Source organism: Arvicanthis niloticus, chromosome 4 (assembly GCF_011762505.2).
Source record: "Arvicanthis niloticus isolate mArvNil1 chromosome 4, mArvNil1.pat.X, whole genome shotgun sequence".
NCBI lineage: Eukaryota > Metazoa > Chordata > Mammalia > Rodentia > Muridae > Arvicanthis > Arvicanthis niloticus.
Genome location: NC_047661.1, coordinates 5737671 through 5753736, shown reverse-complemented (window position 1 = coordinate 5753736; position 16066 = coordinate 5737671).

The window sequence follows — 16066 nt, the reverse complement described above, 5'->3', positions numbered from 1 at the left end:
ATCAAGTCCAAATATTAACGGCAACCTCTGATGTTTGGGCAGTGCTGGTTACTTCCTTCAATGGTCAAATAGATAATCATTATCCTAAGCATCCCATCTTACAATTTGCCTTAACTCAAGCTATCATATTTCCACATATTGTGTCTCAGGAGCCACTCCCAGATGGAATGGTAGTTTATACGGATGGGTCAAAAACAGGAGTGGGTGCCTATGTGGTTAATGATAAGGTTACATCCAAACAATACCATGAAACCTCACCTCAAATTGTGGAATGCCGAGTGGTGTCAGAGGTTCTGGAAATCTTTCCAGGTCCCTTAAATATTGTTTCAGATTCCTTCTATGTGGTTAATGCAGTAAAAGCATTAGAAGTTGCTGGGTTAATTAAGACATCTAGCAGACTTGTAGAAGTTTTTCAAAAGATTCAGCTTACCCTGGCTAAGCGAAGATTCCCTGTCTTTATAACTCATATTAGGGCTCACTCAGGCTTACCAGGACCTATGTCCCATGGAAATGACCTGGCAGATCGAGCCACAAAGTTGATTGCAATTGCCCTTTTGCCAAAATTGGATTTGGCTAAAGCCTTTCATAAAAGGTTTCATGTGACAGCTGAGACACTATGATGTCAGTTTAACATCTCTAGAAAGGAGGCCATATCGTGACTCAATGCCAAAACTGCTGTCAATTCCTACCTGTTCCCCACACCGGAATTAACCCTCAGGGAATTAGGCCATTACAGATCTGGCAAATGGATGTTATCCACATCCCATCCTTTGGCAAATTACAATATTTGCATGTCTCCATTGATACCTGTTCTGGAGTTATGTTCGCCTCTCCATTGACCAGAGAAAAGGCGGTCCATGTTATTCAACATTGTCTCGAGGCTTGGAGTGCCTGGGGAAAGCCTAAAATCCTTAAAACTGACAATGGACCAGCCTACACTTCTCAAAAGTTTGGACAATTTTGTTGCCAAATGGAGGTGACACACCTGGCAGGTCTTCCTTACAACCCTCAGGGACAGGGCATCATTGAGCGTGCTCATCGTACCCTTAAAACTTATTTGATAAAACAAAAAGGAGAAGTTGAGGAAGCTCTGCCCACGGTGCCACGGGTTATTGTCTCTCTGGCACTTTTTACTCTTAATTTTTTGAATTTGGACAGTCAGGGCAACACGGCGGCTGATCGTCATTGCCTGGAACCAACTAGGCCAAAAGAAATGATAAAATGGAAAGATGTTTTGACTGGCCAATGGAAAGGCCCGGATCCTATTTTAATAAGATCCAGGGGAGCGGTTTGTGTTTTTCCACAGGAAGAAGACAACCTGTTTTGGTTGTCGGAACACCTGATGCGACGCCTCACAGTTGTGGACGATGATTCCTCAGTGGGTTCCCCTACGAATGCTTTTGATTGCTACATGGATTCTCCAAGCTTGGGTTCCTAGAAATTGGTCTGAAAATTTTGGTAATCTTCTTGAACAACTTCACAGGGAAATTATTCTTGTCAACTCCACCCGCCTGGATCCCTCCATCTTTAAAGGACTTTCTTCTTGAATTTCTTCTGCCTTTTCTTTCTTTAAGGAAAGGGTGGGGATAGGTCTGTTTGGTGCAGCCCTATGTTGTGGATTAGTGTTCATGTTATGGTTGGTCTGCAAGCTCAGAGCCCAACAAAAACGTGACAAGGTCGCTATCACCCAAGCACTCGTAGCCTTGGAATAAGGATCTTCCCCTGAAATTTGGCTATCTATGCTAAGAAAGTAACTGATGACTGAGACCCTCAGTCGATGCACCCCAAGGGTTCATCCCATTGCACTGTGTCTATGAGAGGTCTAAGTCTAGCCAGCCCTTGCCTGAATAACTGTGGTACCTGAATATTTAGAGGTGTTTGCGAGTGGGTACTTGACAGGGAATGTTCCACGAGTGTGGATAGATTTCCCGAAAGTATGCCTGATTGCACAAAGGTTTGATGCCAAGAAACCTCCTCCCCTGGTGGCACCCCAAGGCAGAGGCTCCCTTTCCCTGTCAAAAGCCATCGAGATGGGTATGGGAAGTATTACTCATTGCATGACGACAAGAGAAGAAACCCATTACAATATCTCATTTTGCACAGGGGATAAGGCCTCTGCTTTCCCTCACTGAGTTGGTGCAGCGCTTGATAGGCAAAAGGCTGTTTCATCTTTATAAAATAGATAGGGGGAAATGTAGGGAGCCGAGGCAAGCGGTGACAACATCCGCCATTACAAGATGGCGCTGGCATCCAGTGCTCCCACAAGTAAACAACTAAACTGCGCAGGTGCAAGAGGCAAAAGCGCGCCAAGCCACTGCCAATCCTGGGGCGTAATATGGGGTGATGAGTAAGCAGCCAATCAGAAGTGAACACGCCACTCTAGGGTGCATATAAGCAGTGCCTTTTCGGGGCTTGGTGCCTTCCACTTCAGCTGATACAAGAATAAAGCCTTGCTGTAGTAACTACCCAAACACTGCCTCCCATGTCTCTCTTGCGGGCGAGGGGACTCGGAAGGGGCGCGGAACATCTAGTGAAGCATTTCCTGGTACATAGTGAGATGTTTAGTGTCATAGTAAGTTTTTAAGCTGTTTTAAAACTGATGGTACCATGATATACTACATAACAATTCTAAAGACTTATTCTCACCAGTGTCTGGTCCTGTTGGTCCTTATAATTTCTCTAGTAGATATTTGTCTTCCTTATGGAAGATCTCTCATTTGGCTTAAACTAACTTTCTTTCATTTAGTTTTACATTGTCATTTTCTAAGCTTTTTATTTTATTTTACATTTTAGCTAAAATAGGATTATATGTTTGAGAACTTCCATTCTGTTTGTATCTTACCATTTAAACTAGGTTGTTCCACCCTTCTAATAGGTGAAATTAACCTGTTTACATCAACTGTGCATACTGATACAATTTAAGTCTATCAACTTCACTTAAAGTTTCCTTGCTTTTCACTTTGTGTTGGTGAATTCAAATATTTGTCTTCATTTCGCTTTTTGAGGCTCAAGCTGGCCTCAGTGTTACAGTAATCCTCCCACCTATGCGTCACGAGTGCTGTGATTATATTATAATAATTTTATTTTTACTATTTGTTAAAGCTACCTTCTGGCTTTATTAAAGTGTAATTGACAAATACAAATATATATTTGTGACATATACATATATTTGTGATATATACATTGATACATGTGTACACTGGCAAATGATTATAGCAAGCTAATGAACATGGCAATCATTCACATCACCTCATGCTCTTGTGCTGTTAACACATAAGATCTAATCTCTTACTAGTTTTCAGGTTTACAATATACTGTTACTAACTGTAGCAACTATACCATGCAAAGCACGTATCAAACTAAGTCACCTTATTTAAAGGAAGCTTTCTAACGCTTAGTCAACTTTGCTCTAGTCTGCCATGCTGTTTTCAGTCTCGTTCCTGGTATCATTTTACCCATTGCATACATTTGTTTTTCTAAGATTTTACCTATAAATGGACAATTAACTTTTCTGTGCTTGCCCTCTTTTGATGAATGAAGGTCCTTCTAGTTTCATTCATGCTGTTGTAAGTAATAGAATTTCCCTTTTTGTTAATTATAAACCATCTTCCACTCTATACACACGTAAATAATATTTCGGTAGTTGTCCACAAATTCTGGTTTCTTTGAATCTTGTTTATTTCCTAATGTTACCATGAATGTTGGAGTTCAGAAGTTTCAACATAGTGATTTTAATATATATATATATATTATTTATATAATATATGTTATTTATATAATATATATACATATATTCACACATATGTGTGTGTGTGTCTGTGTGTGTGTGTGTGTGTGTATGAAGGGGGTTGCTGTGTCATACCTTGTTTATGTGCTGGATAAATTTGTGCCATGTTGACACAAGCTATATTTATCTGAGAGGAGGAAACCTTAACTGTGAAAATGCCTCTATAAGATTGGGCCATGGAACAGCCTGTAGAACATTTATTTAATAATGTGATGACGTGAGAGGGCTCAGCCCTTGGTGGGTGTTGCCAACCCTGGGCTGGTAGTACCAGGTTCTATAAGAAAGCAGGCTGAGCAAACTATGTGAAGCAAGCCAATAAGCAGCGCCTCTCCATGGCTACTGCATCAGCTCCTGCCTCCAGGATCCTTCCCTGTTTGAGTTACTGCTCTGACTTCCTTTGATAATCAACAGTAATATGGAAGTCTAAGCCAAGTAAACCCTTTCCTCCTCAACTTGATTTTTGGTTATAGTGTTTGATCACAACACTAGAAACCTAAAGACAACTGTAGTTCTATTTTGTATGATCATCTGTAAAATTTCCAGTAATAACTATGCTACTTGAACTAATTTGTTGATAATTATTAGTGGCTGTTCTCAGAATTACGACATGTATCCTTAATAGGCCACAATCTATTAAGGATGTTAGTACTAAATTACTCAACAAACACTGAGAGCCTTTAACACCATCAGTCAACTTAGCATCTTCTATTTTTGTTCTACTGTTTCTGTGTGTTTTGTTTTACATATGCTATAATACACACATTATTATGTTATTGTTTGTTCTAAGCAGTATGCTATCCTTTCAGAAAAAAATAATTTAAAGGGAAAAATACAGGTCTGTACATTTACCTACACATTTACCATATGTCTGACATATTATGCCTTCATATAGATCCAGATTTCCATCTGGTGGAATTTTCCTAGAACCTGAACATTTCTTTACATGTTGGTTTGCTTATGTAGACTTCCCTATAACTCAATATTACTGCTGGATTTTTTTTGTATTTTGGTTTATCTGAGCAGTATCTTTTAATCTAACACGTTAGGCATGGATTTAAGATAGGATCTTAAATAGTCCAGGTGATCCTTGAACTCTTGATCCTCCTGCCTCAGCCTTTCCTTGGCTGTGATTACAGTAATGTACTGTCATGCCTAAAATTTTGATTTTTGAAGATTTTTAAAATTATGTTGCTTTAATGATTACTTCCCATGTCACTTTTCATCTCCATACTTTAGATGATTTGTTCAGAATTTACTTCCTTATTGTTGCCCTATGCAATATGCCATTCCCTTTCTACCTTTAGTTTTAATTGCTTTGATTCTGAAATACAAATGATTTTCTTTGTATTTTTTCCTTGAGATTCACTGAACTTTGAAGAATTTTGTGTGTGTGTGTGTGTGTGTGTGTGTGTGTGTGTGTGTGTACAAGTGGGCACACACATGCACAAGATCAAATTATACCCAAACCTAATAGTTTAAAGTAACACTTTCACTGGGTTACCCTAGTGAGGACTTGTGGCTCTGGTCTAGTGCATGGATACAGTATTCCTGGGACTGGCCTGGAGAGTCTGTTTTTTATACTTCTCATAGAGTTGTTGATAAGATTTAGATCCTTGTGAAATTTTGACCCAAGGGCTTTTATACACACTGACCTGTTGTCTAGACACTTGATCTGAAAATCGACTTAGAACAAACTTATTTCACAAAAGGAAACAGGGCTCAGTCAAGTAGAAATTTGAGTGCTAGAATGAGCAATTGCAAATGAGATAAAAGTAAGTTGTTTGTAATATAATCTCAGAAGTGTCAATGTCAGTGTCTCAGAAGTGTCTGTGGTAAGCAGAATAACTATATTTGTTTTCTTCCCTTTACCTTTTATGCCCTCATCCTAATCCCCTGACCTGTAATATGCCATGTTACTTGGCAGAGGGGAATAAATGTCTGTAGCTAGAATTAAGATCACTGAGTACTGATGTTAAAATAAAAAAGATGCTGGATGATCTGGATCAGTTCACTATGGGAAGCAGATGAATAAGAGACAAAGTGGTTGGGTATGTTGAACTCTTGACTGGTGTAATTATTGGCTTTAGAGATGCAGATGGACATGACCCAGTAATGTCCCAATCTTGGGAACCTAGCAAAGGCTAAGAAAGAGGTTGTATCCTAGAACTTCCTAGTGGAATATCCAAACTTTAACCTAGAAAGAACTATTTTGGACTTTTAACCTTCAAACCCTAAAACAATAAATATATGGTGGTTTAAACTACTATGGCAATGAGAAACAATGATATTCCTCAGCATATTAAAAGTTTCATGTGATGCAGCTGTATCATATCTACATACATATCTAGAAGAATCAGAATTAGCACATGATAGAGGCTCTGCCACACTTGTACCTACTGCTATGCTATTTGCAGTTGTCATATTAAGTGATCAGCCTTGGTATCCATCAGCCAAAGGATGAATGATGAAAATATGGTATATATTTACAATGGAGTTTTACTTGTATGCAAAGAACAAAGTAACATCACCTGCAGGAAAGCTGATTGTTTTAAGCAAAGTAAGCTGGACGTAGAAAGGCAAGCTTCTTCTGTTTTATCTTATATGTAGAATCTAGTGTTTAAAAGAAGGAATGAAGGTTAAAATCCAGGTTATTAGGGATGCAGAAGGAGGTGAGAGAGAGAATCAGAAAGGGTAATAGAAAGGATGGATGTGACTTGAGCACATCGCATGCATGTGTAGAAAGGCCAAGTCATAATGAAGCCATTTACACTGTGTAGTTAATATGTTAATATGTTACCCTATGTAGTTAATATAAAGTCACAAGGTAATCATGGGTATAATAAAATGTCCAACAACAGCATCTCTTAGCCTTTCATTGCAGTAATATTGATGAATCTCAACAACATCATGCTGAATACAGACAAAAGCATATGCTGTAATTCCACTAATTAGGGATGGGCAGACTTCACCTGTGATGGCAGGAGAATGTTACTGATTTCTGCATGGGGTGATGTACATCTTCTGTATCCTAATTTGGGGATCTCATCAAACATTACATCTAATATAGTGCATTTCTCTGCAGACTATTTCTTAGTGAAGCTGAGTTTTAAAAGTTGTGTTTCAAACAGCTTACAGAGCAGCAAGGATAACATACTTTGAGCAATTATATTGGGTGACTCAACACATAGCACCTTGGTGAAAATACACAGAAATCAAAGATTTGTGCAGACATGATTTGCTACTGTAATGTGAGTGTCGTAAATGAGTTCATAAATTAATAAATATTTAAAAATAAACGTTTATTGCTTTTGTCATAGTCTCCCTATTACAAGCCGGCATATCAATCTAGCCCATAGTCAAAAGGAAGGGATATACAAGGGGATGAACACCAGTTAGTAGGGATTAAAGAGTTGCTTTACAGAAATGTCCATCACAGTAATTAAATGCAGTTGTTGCTCTCCTAGCCTCTGGAAGTGTAGACTGGTCTGTGACACCTTATTATAGCAGCAGATAGGGTTACTATAACCCTATTCTGTGCTAGGACAATGACTGTTAGGAACAGATACTTAAGCAGGTAGAGCACCTCTATAGGTCTCAGGATATAGAAAAAGGAACAAAGAGATAAGGGAAATTATAACATAGCATGGCATGTACTAGGATGGAGAAAGTTCTAGAAAGGTCACATGGAAGGTGCGTGCACACACACACACACACACACACTGAAAAGCTACATAAGACTCTGTACATCAACTTCTAGCCTTCTACATGCATGTAAACACATGCACACTTGTACAAATGCACATGGTCATAAACATGCAATCCTTTGAGCCTCCGGAGAGTCTACTCTCTGTACTACTCAACACAAAGCCTCAGCCTCTATTTTATTTCCTTGAAACAGAGCCTCCCACTGAACCTGGAGCTATGCTGGCAACTTGGAGGCTCCAGTGATTCTCTTGCATGTATTCTCCATAACAGCATGAGGGTTGCAGGCACACAAGCAAACACACCTGATTGTTAATGTAGGTTGTTCTAGGGATTTGGACTCGGGCCCTCAGGTATGTGCAACAAGTTCTCTCACTTGCTCAGTAAATTACTATCTGCCTTGCTTTTTTGAGACAGAATCTCTAGCTGAACCCAGAGTTCACCAATTAGGTTACACTTGTAGGCAACTGAACTTCAGGGATCTGCCTCCTTCTGTAACTTCAGCTCTGGGGTTACAGACTGATGTGCCACTACAATCTGCTGTTATGTGGGTTCAGGTTTTTATTTTTGTGTAGCAGTGCTTTACCAGTGGAGCCATTTCCCTACCGTCTATGTGGCTTCTTAGTAGACTTTTTACAACACCAGGGCCCTCATTAGTGGGGTTTTCAGGTATAGGAAGCCCCTGTGGCATCTGGACAAGATGAGAATATAGAGTAAACCTTTAGGAATGTGTCATCTCCACTTCAGGCTGTCATAGTAGGGAAGGCACAGTGGCAGCAGGAACATTTGGCAGAGCTTCTTCAGAGCCCTGTGTATCAGAAAGAAGAGAGCATGACAGGAAGGAGCTGGTGATAATTTATCCCCAAGGACCTAGACCTTCCTCCATCAAGGCCTTACCTCCTAATGGTTCCAAAGCCTTCCAAAATATTGCTAGCAGCTGGAGACCAAACTTTCAAACATATGAACCTGTGGGAAGACATTTTTAAATTTAAACCACAGTAAGAAAGAGGAAGAGCCAATAATCCCTGACACACTAAAGAAAAACAATACAAAACAAAAATACAGAATAAGGGTCAGAGATTGAGTAGATAGGGGAAGTTTTAGTCAAGAATAAAACTTCTTCCAACTAAAGTCCAAGATCTGAGTGCTAGAGGTCTGAAGAAGAGCCGTGGGGTCAGTTTTTAAAACAAAAAGCCCTCATAGTCTTCATTGCTTAGCAGGGACAGTGTTTTGATTAGCAAGTGACATCTAGGCTGGTGAGTTAGTTAAGGCTCTGATTGACAAGACATGGTCTACTGCACTACCTTGGTCCACTAGGGTCCAGTGGCTCCTGTTGCAGATATGAGCTTCCTGGATTGAGAATGTGAAGCTAGTTAGATGTGCATCATTGTCAGCTGGCTTCTGGGCAAAGCCAGGTTGTGTGAGGTAAAAGTCAATGTGTACATCTTCATGTGCTCTCTTTGAGTTATCTATTATCTCAATCGAAAAACTGAATCATCAAAAGGGAAATGTCAATGCATGTCAGCTGATGTTCATAATTTATGTCAGTACTAACTGAGCAACATGGTGAGGACAATTTATATATTAGAGTAGGAGAACTTATCTAGTTTCTTAAAGAAAATCTATGTAGTCACTTATCAACATGCTAGCAATGTGTTCTGAGAAATTCATGGTTAGAAATACATGGTCACCAGAGTGCCACACAGATCTGTAGGATACAGGTTTCTGTAGACAATAGTCTGTTGACACTGGGTCAGTCTAGGGTTTGTGATATGTAGTCTCTTGCTCCTAGACTCCGAACTACATAGCCTATGATGGAACTGAATAATTAGGCAATTTGAATACAGTGATAAGTATGCATATATCAAAATGTAGAAAGGTGTCGTGGTTTGAATATGCTTGGCCCAGAGAGTGGCACTATTTGGAGGTGTGGCCTTGTTGGAATAGGTGTGTCACTGTGGGTGTAGGCTTTAAGACATTCATCCTAACTGCCTGGAAGTCACTATTCTCCTATCAGCCTTCAGATGAAGATGTAGAACTCTCAGCTCCTCCTGCACCATGCCTGCCTGGATGCTGCCATGTTTCTGACTTGATGATAATGGATGGAACCTCTGAACCTGTAAGCCAGCCCCAACTAAATATTGTCCTTTGTAAGACTTGCTTTGGTCATGGTGTCTGCTCACAGCAGTAAAACCCCAACTAAAAAAGAAATTGTTACTAGCCTAGTGGGGTATTCCTGTGACAACCTGACCATGTTTTTGGGAGGACTGTGGAAGGACTTTGGAACTTTGGACTGGAAGAGCCATTGGATGTTACAAGCTCTGTGGCATGTGTTGTAGGAACAGTGAAGACGATGGAGACCTGACTTGTGAAATTTCAGAGGGAAAATTAAAGACTCTTATTAGGGCCATTGCTGTTTTGATTGTGAAGAGTCTGTGGTTTTGGTTAGCTGGGGCTTAAGAATCAGCTGTGATTAACAAGATAGCATAACTACTAAAGTGAAACCTTTGCCTTATTGGGATGATTGATGCTGGTTAGCTGGAGCTAAGAAATTAGTGGTGATTAATAAGAGTCCAGCATCAGTGAGGTGACATCATCTGGGATGTGTGTTCTGAGAGTACAAAGAAGCTGTGTTCCACAGATAGCCAAGGCTGTACCTCTTGCTGCAGCTGGACTTGGTAATGTATGAGTCACCCAGGTAGTAATGGTTTTGAAGGAAATGAGGGGGTCATGAAGAGCAGCTGAGGCTAGGCACTGTGAGAGGCCATGGAAGGCCATTGGTGAAGGTGCAGCCTCAGTTGCAATTGATGGCCCAGGGTTGAAGGGGTCATGCAAAGGATTTGAGGCTTGGTACCATGAAGAGAGCCTATGAGAGGCTATTGGTGAAGCCTAGTTGCAGCAGAAGTCAGCAGTGTTTTAGAGATGCAGTACCATGGGATGACCACCAAGAACAGCGGCAGCAGTGGAGTACAGGCAGCTGGAGCCTAGAAGATAAGGTGTGTGCTACAAAGGGCAAAGTAGTAACTCTTGGAGAAGCCTAGAAAATTATGAGTAAATTCCAGACATTGGGCAATTTGAGTTTGATTTTGCTTTTGATTGTGACTGTGCTCTGATATTTTTCCCTCTTGAAGGAAGAAAGTATTTTAGTGGAGTCCACAGTTAAGAGACTTTGAATTGTAAAAAGATGTTGAATTTTAAAAGATATTGGATATTTTTAAAGGGATTGAAATTTTAGTATATAAAGACTGTGGGACTTTTAAAGTTATTTAGATCTTGGGGATGAATAGTGGTGTGTTTGTGTGTCAAGTTGATAGGGAGTCAATTGTACTGGCTGGTTTTCTGTGTCAATTTGACACAAGATGGAGTTATCATAGAGAAAGGAGTCTCCCTTGAGGAAATGCCTCCATGAGATCCAGCTGTAAGGCATTTTCTCAATTAGTGATCAAAGAGGGAGGGCCCAGCCCATTGTGGGTGGTACCATCCCTTCGTTGGTGGTCCTGGGTTCTATAAGAAAGCAAGCTGAACAAGTCAGGGGAAGCAAGTCAGTAAGTAACATTTCTCCATGGCTTCTGCATCAACCCTGCTTCCTGATCTGCTTGAGTTCTAGTCCTGACTTCCTCTGGTAATGAACAGCAATGTGGAAGTGTAAACTGAGTAAATCCTTTCCTCCCCAACTTATTTCTTGGTCATGATGTTTGTCCAGGAATAGAAACCCTAAGACAAAAATTATAGTCAAAATGTGGCATAAGAGTTAAAAATGAGGACACTTGCACAGGGCACTTTCAGGACTGGAAGTGGCTCTGACTAGATCAGGAAAGAAGCTGTTGGCACTGTGAAGGCCCCCGACATCACCATGCCCTGTGTAAGTTTTAGCAACACCTTATGTTTAGGCTACGGTGAATTCATAAGACCAAAAGGCTTTGTGGTAAAAAAATAAGTTTAATTTATGGTAACTTTAATATTGTAATATTTCACATTTTTGGTTGTTTCTTAAGAACTTACAGTTAATTTTGGAATAAGTTGTCATACATTCTAAAATAATACAAATCATAGAATAGCAAACCAGTCAATTGGTATTTGTTTTTTATCCATTATAGACTGTGAATAGCAATATATTCTCTGCCTTCATGTGACTGGTATTGAAGGCAGTAGGATTGTCTACACTATTGATGCTACAAGCAGTGTGTATGCTGATGGTAGAATGGCTTGATACACACACAAGCAGGAGCCTAAGGAGCAAGGGGTTGCTGCATGGTGATCGAAACTGCACTTTGCTTTGAAGTGTTTATAAGAGTTCATTCTAATTCCATAGAACTTAGCAGAGGCAGCTTGAAGAGGTGCTTAATTAATGTCATTACCACAGGAGTTGATCAGTTGTCTCATGAACAGGTGCCTGATGTAAACAGGTGGCCTGCACCCTCTCAGGGGTCTCCCATTCCTCTATTTCCTGCAGTGGGATGACAACATAAAGAGGCCTCTTAACCCTGAACATCCCTGCAGAGATATACAAATAACTCCCTTCTTTATGAATTATTAAATTTAAGTATTTTGCCACAGCAATGCCTAGGGCTATGGCAACTAGAAAATTATAAACCCCCTAGTAAGGCAGGTGATAGTTAATCAAAAGTGACTAGATGGCACAGCATCATATGACTGGAACAAACCTGTAATGTATTTTTTCATATATATATATGTGTGTGTGTGTGTGTGTGTGTGTGTGTGTGTATGTGTATGTGTATGTATATATATATATATACACATATACATATAATACTCAATAATTACATATATATATTATATAATAATTACATATATATATATGTAATTATTGAGTATTAGCTATTGACAGGGCTAGATAATGAACAGTGGATAAAACAGAAAAGAACTCCATGCAGTTGTTTTAGTATTCCCTATGCTTTAGTGTCTTGCTAGGGAAGTTCATGTTAATGTGCTGATCTTGATCCCTTCAATCTGTCAATAGATAATTGGGTTGCTGAAAGTTGCCATGTTTTCTGCTCTCATTGAACAAATATGTCTGAGTGACTGTGTTCCATTTCTGTAGTGGTGGTGTGCCTGTCCTGGCTCTGGTTCTAGATACAGATACAACCACTCTGACTCTTCATCTTCAAAGTGAGTTTGGACTATTACCTCTTGTAAAGTTCTAGCCCTGTTAAGAGATAAATACTCTGGGCATTTACACGTTCTTTTAAAAACTCTTCAGGTACATAGAATGATCATTTTGGATCCTATTGCCAGCACAGGTTACTTCTGTGATGGTTCTGGATGATTTTTTGAAGTCAACTATAAACCTATCGCCTGCACTTAGAGACACTGACAGTGACATATCTGACGCAGTTGGCTATAAAAGGCACCTGGGTTTTGGTACAATGTATATCAACTTCTGAGGTGAGGTTGAGGACCCCAAGAAATGCTGCTTTTTTGGAGCTGTTGAACCAAATATGATACTTGCTGGTTACCCATGTGGTTCCTATCTATACCTCTATCTTTCATGACGTTATTTTTTGTCTTTTTTATTGGATATTTTATTTATTTACATTTAAAATGTTATTCCTTTTCCCGGAAACCATCTATCCCATCCTCCCTCCCCCTGCTTCTATGAGGGTGCTTACCCACCCACCCACTCCCACCTCACCTCCCTAGCATTCCTCTACAGTGGGTCATTGAGCCTTCACAGGACCAAGGGGCTCCTCTCCCATTGATGACAGATAAGGCCATCCTCTGCTACATATGCAGCTGGAGTCATGGGTCCCTCCATGTGTACTCTTTGGCTGGTGGTTTTGTCCCTGGGAGCTACTGAGTCTGCTCTGCTGACAATTGAAGTAGTGCATATTGGAGCAGGAGCAGGACCATCCTGAGGCCCAGAAGGAAGCACCACCACTTTCCCCAGTACACAAGTTCATGCTCAGAGTCATGGCAGTCTTCCAGTGGCATCTCCATTGCTGTCATCCTTACTAGATGGGTAGCTTCTTGGTTCTAGTAATCTCTGGCAGAAAGAAAACTAGTATTCTTCACTATAGTGATGGATAAATGCTAACCTCACTTCATGGGTGTGTGGGCAGATTTTTCATTCTGCCGTCTGCTCCTGCTGTGCCACCTGGTCTGAGATCCATGCTTCCTGATGCCCTAACCTTGGCCACTGACCATGCATAATTTATCAAGTTTGACACTCTTTTCTTTGTCATGAATATACAGCAAGTCTATTACTAATCAGCTTCTTTTCACACATAGACTTCCTGCCAGATGGATGTTTTAAAAGGACATGACTATAACATCACTCTTTCTCACATAGAGGTACATGGGATTACCAACGCTACCTGCTAAGTTCTGTTCTTCTCTGGATGTCCCTTTCCCAACCTAAAGGGCCTCTTAAAGGGCATCTAAGACCTTTTCAGTCTTTGAAGCACTCACAAGAACTTATGTTTGTTGGGTTCAGTGACCCACAATTATGATTCTCCTGAGGAGATATGGTCAGACATCTATCTAGTTATAATGACAAACTAAAACAATTCTATACAAGTCTAAATCAGTGGACTAAGGAGTTTACTGGGGTTTTGGTATTCTAGTGAGACTTGGTTTTGGTCTGACCGGAGCCCATGAGCCCTCTATGTTTCATGGGATAAAATATTAACTACAGAACCAACCCCAAGTGCTGGAAGCACCAATATGTAGCAGATGCTTTAAGAAACTCTGTATCTTAAGAAAGTAACTTTTTACCATGAGTGGAAGTTGCATTTTGTCAGTATTTATGCATATATTTGCATGGGATTATCCCATTATTTTATTAACATAATTAATTAAAATAATATTTATTTACTCATTGCTCTTTATGCTGCTGGGTATTAAACCCCAGGTCCTTTTACATTATTTTCAAATGTTCTACGTGCATGATGATTCTTTCAAATTATATGCATGTGTTTGTAGCTCTGTGCGGGTTTGTGCAAATGGAGGCCAGAGGCGTCAAATGCTCCTTAAGCCTCAGTTACAGATGGTTTTGAGCACCCAACATGCATACTGGGAACTGAACCCAGGTCCTCAGCAAAAGCATGCTCTTCACTGCTGAGCCAGTACCCAGATGATGGATTTTTTTTTTAAAAATGTTAATCCAAAGCTGTACACTTCTAATAAATATAATTTGATAATTATTACTCATCTCTTTTAAGTATCTGGATTCAGTTTAGCAGTAGTTTCATTACATTTTGTTCATGTAACACATTAACTTATTTTTTTCCTCTTAAGGTTTATGTATGATTTTTCTGTTTTTATATACCAGCTTGGAAAATGTTTTATTTCTTGGGGGAAATTGGCAACCTTTACTAAGTGGCATACCTAGGATACAAACTGTATGCAAAGACAGTAAGACCTGTGCTTTTAATTTTTCTTCAAGATGCTTCCTCTAAGTCTGTTTAGTCATTCTTTTCTCTGTTCCCACCCTCTGTGTGTTTGTGACCTTGTATGTGTGCATTCTCGAGTGTATGCTTCTCAGTGTACAACCCTGAGCTCAGTACCACAGTAGTGCTATGAGGGAGAGGAACCGTAATCTTTTAACGAGAAGGTAGCCTGTCTCTTTTCCTTAGGTGAGAGAAGCTGCTTCTGTTCCCCAAGGCTAATCAAACGCCAAGATCCTTGGCATGATGATCCAGTAAAGAGGAGCCTGTGCTGGGTTGTGAAGTGGACAGAAGTCCCGTGAGTATTACATTGAGCAGTCAATCTTGCCATTTTCTCTTCTTTTCACCTAAGTAAATATAAAGTAATTTTGTTTATTTTTTTTAGAGGGTTGGTATTCTTTCTTAAAATATTAAAAAAAATAGAATATTATTTTATTTTAAATGAATACATTTCTAGCTTATGCTCAACACGTGATTCCACTGTCAAGTTTTCTTCAAAGTAAGTTGTCTTTGTTTAAAATTGGAGAAGTGTATTCTGTTTTGACTGTCATAGTGACCATGTACAACCCTTGGCTGTTCTGACTTTGTCTTAGGACCACCATTATTCCTATGATTCTAGCCTTTGCCTCCCACCTGAAGGCAGGCTTTCACTCAGTCTCGAAGGTCTCATGCTTCTAGCTTCAGCCCTCAATGCTTCCTTTGGAGAACTGCTGTTCTCACACTGTTCCTCTCTCAGATCTAATCTCTGCACCAGGCTCTACCTTTTTATCCCCTACAGTTTAGGATCACAGAGCTCACTGTCTCTAGTAGCTCTTCTCGTCCACCCTTTAGTACTGTTTCTTATCCTTTGAAACATGTAATTACAGGTGTAAGAAAATGATGTGTGGGAAAAACAAGAAAAAGTGGAAGTTTGTGTCAACTGCAAGACCTTCTATTCTTTCTATATAATGAACAAATATGCCAAACACACATATATATGTATATATATATGTATATGTATACATATATATATACATATACATATATATATGTATATATATATGTATATATATATATACATATATATGTATATATACATATATATGTATATATATACATTACATATATGTATATATGTGTATGTGTGTGTATACTACATTCACACACACCACATATAAACACACACATCACA